The following is a 5,982-nucleotide window of genomic DNA, read 5'->3' as shown; positions in this document are numbered from 1 at the left end:
CTTCCTCTTTTCCTTGTTCTTGCCTACAGACGATTTTGATGATCCCCCAATCACTGGGTTCACATTCTTGCCTCTAGCTTCTAGATGTGTAGCCTAAACTGATACATCATCTAGGCTAGTGGGATTAAACATGAGAATGATGTGTTTCAAATAGTGATGCAGACCACCTATATACTTTAGCAAAGTTTCATGTGAGTCTAGAGATATGCCTAGAGTTAAAGCTCTTTTTCTAAATTCCTGCGTATAAATTTGTACACTTTGGACATTTAATTAGCGAAGAGTTTAAAAACTCATCATTGCTCGCTACATATAAGCTAGAGGATAGAACTCTTTTTTAATGGCAAAGACAAATTCATTCCAGGTAGAAATAATTTTACCATGTCTCTTCATATCAGCTTGTGTCTTGCCTTCCCACCACACTAGTGCAGTTCCTCCAAGGCGAAGGCTAGCCAACTGAATCTTTCTCCTCTATAAATCAATGTTATCCACCCTAAAATATACATCAATCTGTCTAATCCAATTATCTAGATTTTCTACATTTAATTCTCCATCATAGATTGGCAAATCAAACTTTACATCTAATTTAATAAGAGATGTTTTCTTCTTTTTCTTTTCAGGGCTAGGAGATGAGGATGATGGAGGTGATGGTGGAGGAGATGAGGGAGGAGGCTTTTCCCCTTTCCCTTTTCCCTCTGGATGGGCATCTAGAGAAGCTTCCTTTGCTCCTCTGTCTTATTTGGGTGTCGAAGTACTTTCACCTCGACCCTTCTTGAATTCTCAATATATCTCTTCCACCATGGCTCACATGGCCATAAAACTTTCCATGAATTGAGATTCTAATTCCAATGGGACTTCTTCGACCATTCTCCTCTAAGAGTAGACTCTTCCAATATTTGGATTAGCTTCAACAAGTTCTCCTTCTCCTAGTTTGAGCTTTTGCCTAGTTACCATTCAGAAATCCAAAACAAGCCTGTCTAACCTTAGCAAACCTAGAGCTCTGATACCACTTGATCTGAAAATGATCCGAATGGAAAATGGCATCAACCCATGGTACTCTTGCACCCATATTATTTATCAACCCATGGAATTTACCCATGGTATTGTAAGTGGCATCCACCCACGGTATTGTAAGTTGTATCCACCCATGGTAATTGCTCATGGTATTGTGACATCCACCCATGGAATTGACCCATGGTATTGTGACATCCACCCATGGTATTCATTCACCCATGGAATTTACCCGTGGTATTGTAACTGGAAAAATACTATAAGTAACAAGTCACATTTTGTAAAACGACAGATTGTCTGCCACAATGTACCCTTCACAGTTATTATCGGTTTTAATAAAAAGTTTCTTTGTGGTTTTTTTTATTGGGCATTCTCCTCTTTTTCTTTTGGCATATCAATTTTTTTAAGATCTTGGGGGCCTTTCCCCCAAGATCCATTTCAATCTTTTAGATCTTGGGGGAAACTGCGACCGTGAAGCATCTCGGTCGGGGTAGCTTTGAAGTTCAATTCCAAACGGTCGTTGAGAAGAATCCTTTGTAGATGACTTAAATACGTGACGGGGTATTGTAAGTGGCAGAGTGGCCTTGCTGCCACAATCCATTGAGATTCAGCCCTTGGTCGCCTCGATTTAGAGCTTCGCTCTTGTCACAAACAAAATCTGGGCAACCCTCTCGCGCCTCTGCCTCTTCCTCCAGACGACAATTTTTCATTGCTTGGGGGGGGAAATTTGGGGTTTCCACGCCGCGACGGAAAAGGCGCCGAAGCCCAGGAAAACTGGGGTTTCCATGTCGCGCCCCGACACCCAAAATTTGGGGTTTCCATGCTGCGCCCCGGCGCCCAAAATTTGGGGCTTCCATGTCTCGCCAAAAATTTGGGGTTTCCACCCGGCGCCCAAAATTTGGGGTTTCCACCCGGCGCCCAAAATTTGGGGCTTCCATGTCTCGCCAAAAATTTGGGGTTTCCACCCAGCGCCTAAAATTTGGGGTTTCCACCGGGTGCCTAAAATTCGGGGCTTCCATGTCGTGCCAAAAATTTGGGGTTTCCACCCGGCGCCTAAAATTTGGGGTTTCCACCTGGCGCCTAAAATTTGGGGGTTCCGCCCGGCGTAGAAAAAAAATTTGGGGTTTCCATGTCGCGCCTAAAAGTTGGGGTTTCTGCCTGGTGCAAATTTTTTTGGGGTTTACAAGTCGCGCCCAAGCCTGGGGAAACTTGGGGTTTCCATGTCGCGCCCCGACCGAAACCGGCGGCGCCCAAGCTGGGGGAAACTTGGGGTTTCCATGTCATGCCCCGATGCCCAAGCCTGGGGAAACTTGGGGTTTCCGAGTCGCGCCACGACCGAAACCGGCGGCGCCCAAGCCTGCGGAAACTGGGGGTTTCCAAGTCACGCCCCGGCGCCCAGGCCTGGGGAAACTTGGGGTTTCCATGTCGCGCCACGACCGAAGCCGGCGGCGCCCAAGCCTGCGGGGACTCGGGGTTTTCCATGTCGCGCCCTGGCGCCCAAGCCTGGGAAGCTTGGGGTTTCCATGTCCCGCCCTTGATGGAACCACGGGTTTCCGCATTTTACGGCACGAGGGAAACACGGGGAACTTGGGGTTTCCATGACGATGCAAACCAGCTCGCAAGTCTCGGGAACTTGGGGTGTTTCGAAACCGCTGCCCAAGTCTGGGGAACTCGCTGTTTCCATGTCGCGGCACACCCTGAATCGCCCGAGAGTCTGTGGAACTTCAGATTTCCATGTCGTGGGGCCATGAAGAGCCACCAAAGTCCAGGGAACTCGGGGTGTCCATTTCGCAGCGCGATGAAAACTGCTACCCAAGTCAGCGGACACACACGGGGTTTCCATTTCGCGTCACAACAAAAATTGCTACCCAAGTCTGGGAAACACGGTGTAAGGACCTGCGGTTCGGTTTCTCCCCGTCGGTGCGAAGTGCGAACTCTACGACTGAAATGTGGGAAGGGACATAAGTGTAATGCGCATTAGAGGTGGAGAGATGGTTGGTTTATAGCGTGGGAGTGTTTGGCATAACCCACGGGCCGACTTACATGTTGGGGTGACTTGAACGAAGGATTGTTTGCCGACCAACAATCGAATGGCAAGTTTGTGACGTGTAAGGGTGTTTTGGCACGCGGTGGTCGAGTCGGCCTGGGCAGCGACTCGTCCAACCGCTCGTATAAATATGGCAAGGCATTGGAGCATTTGGCATTCATTCAAAGATGGGCATTCGAACATGAGGATTCAGTGATCAAGAAAAAAGTGCGAAGTATTGGAGCATGTCGCAAAAGAGGTGCGGGCATATATGCGCCCGCTCTTGGGCAAGCACACACGATACGCACAGGTTTCGGTTATCGGGTGAGGGCGTGGGTAAGGAAGGCACCCGCCATTCGGTGTGACACGGGGTGTCTCGGGTAGGTCGCCCGCCCGTCATGGAAGAAGAAATGCGAGGTGTCTCGGGTGACTCGGGTAAGTCGCCCCCCCGTCATGAAAAAGGAAACGTGGGGTGACTTGGGTGAGGTTGCCCGCCCGTCGTGTAGTGGTAAACAAGGTTTGATCGAGGAGTACGGTTGGCAACTTGTGTGAGGGCACGCCAACCCAGCTCGAGCAAGGAACTCGGTTGGCACACGGAGGTGTTGCCTATTTGTAAAATTGGCTAAGTATGAAACTTGGTGTTTCCCAAGTATACTTGTAAAGCCTCGTAAACATTGTAGAGTTGAATAATATATTGTATTCGGGCAGACTCATTGTTCAGGGAGTTGCCCCTCCCTTTATACTATGCAATTGTGTTCTTCATGTATAATTGCTGATGATAATGAATGTGTATGGGTGTTCATTGGTATAAAGGAAACATAATAATACTTGGTTGCGAAAAACAAACTAAGTAGACTAATGGTTAGGCGTAGTCCATGAACATAAGTATTGGTGAAAAGAAAGTGTTCGGTGGTGCCGCACCTCGCCAAGTACAACTGAAAGACTACTGTAGGCCTGGGGGCATGACACGTGGGGTTCCCATGTCAGTCGCGCCATGTTGGGCATGGCGCACGGCCCTTGATACCTGCACGATGGGCCAACCACTGATGGAAGGCACGCGGGTGACCCTTGTTGCATGCCCAGATGAAAGAGGTGACCATGTGCGGACGAGTTAGGATGCGGGCAGGTGTGCGACGTGCGGTGATGGGTGTAATCGGCGAGGTGTTGGAGCCGACCCATGGGTGCGACGGTGCACACGAAGGGACGCGGCGGTTCGTTGGAATGGGGTGTGTCGAGGTTATGTGGCAGGTCAGCTGGGCATGCATGTTGATGGAGCCGACCCTTGTTATCCTCGAGAGACACGGACCTTGGGCGAAAGGATGCGTATAAGTAAGGAGGATGGCGTTCGACGAAGGGACATCGAACTCAAACTTCCACATCGCAGAACAAGTGCAAAGGAAGGAGTTGGGTGAAAATAGAAGGAAGAGAAGGACGCGGGTAAGAGGGCCGCACTGGTGGGCGGATTACAGAGGGCGAGTTGGGCTTAGTAGCACAGATAGGTAGAGCAGGGCGGGTTGCCATCCGGGCAGGCAGGCCGCACTGCATGTGGGCCATGTGCCCTCACTATGGACCACACCAACGGGCAGAGTTTGGGCGCCGCGAAAGGGAAAGTCGGGCGAACAAGTTCACAATTCAGGTGTGGAGTTGTGTCGTGCAGGGCGCGTGCCAGTGCAGCACGACCACATGACACGACAGGTTGAAAGAATAATTGAAGAAGATAAATTTATGGTAAGTTATTTTCACTGCATTGTTAAGAACACTTATTGGAAAATTGACCGAGTGTTGAAGTAGGCGCAGACCGTGTACTCAAGTATTGGTAAAAGGAAAAAGTACGGTGGTGCCGCACCCGCTTATGCGTGGTTGAAATACTACCACTAGGATAGGAGCGTGACATGGGGTCTCCCAGTCCCTCCTCGACAAAGGTCACCAAATTGCGGGGAACCCGGGGATTCCATGTCCCGCCTTGTCGAAAGCATCCCAAGTGTGGGAAATTTGGGGTTTCCATGTCTCGTTGCGATGGAAATCACCCCAGGTGTAGTAAACTTGGTGTACATCGAGCCTACAACCTCACATCAAGAAAAAGGCTCGGTTCGTCAAGAGAATGAAGGTTTCTTCATTGGCAAAGGATCTCACTAAGGATCAAAGGTTGAAGTCTCTTCTAGAGCTAGTCCACCATGGACTATCAAAAGTTGAAAGAAGGACAGAGTGCCAGGGAACGAAGCACCGAAGAAACAAAGTGCAGAGAGGAGGAAGGACTCAACTTGTGCTTGGGGGATATTATTGTCAAGGGTCTAGGGCTTCGCAATGACCAATAAGAAGCTTCAATGAGAGAAATTTACGAAAGGGTTTTCCTCTGAGAGAGAGAGAGAGAGGTTTTTCCCTGGCAGAGAGCCAACATCTTGTGTTCTTGTTCTTATGTTTTTGGCACCAGTTTGATGAAAGTAAACACACATGCATTAATAAGAAGAGAAGAAGATTAAGATAACACGATAAATTGCAAAAGAGCTTCACAAATTGTTATCAAGTCTAGAAGAATCCCGCTATACCCCATTGCCCCAGATTCTTCAACGCGGTATTGGAGCTAAGGTGACACATCAAGGAAAGGGAATCTCAAGAACATCCGCAAGGTTGAAGCGTCAAGCCAAGAAGTCTCAATCACATCAAGGACAAGAAGGTCTACCATCTATCATTCCTCATGGAAGACTACAAAGCAAGAAGAAACGCCTTGTATAAAGGCACCTACAAGAAGAACAAATCAAAGAGGGACCTACATCAAGCTACACCATCTTGAAGAATGAAAGGCACTACGAGTCAAGTCATCAAGCAAGTCCATTTGAAGAAAGCAACTTGAACAACATCAAGATCTAAGGAAGGCAAGCCATCAAGTCTTCAAGAAGAAAGCAAGTTCACTACATCTCAAACTCTATCAAGTAAGTATATGTCCCCTT

Source organism: Pinus tabuliformis, chromosome Q (genome assembly GCF_031772625.1).
Source record: "Pinus tabuliformis cultivar Carrire ecotype Pingquan chromosome Q, CPIR1, whole genome shotgun sequence".
In the NCBI taxonomy this organism is placed as follows: Eukaryota; Viridiplantae; Streptophyta; class Pinopsida; order Pinales; family Pinaceae; genus Pinus; species Pinus tabuliformis.
Note: the sequence above shows the minus strand (reverse complement) of the source record.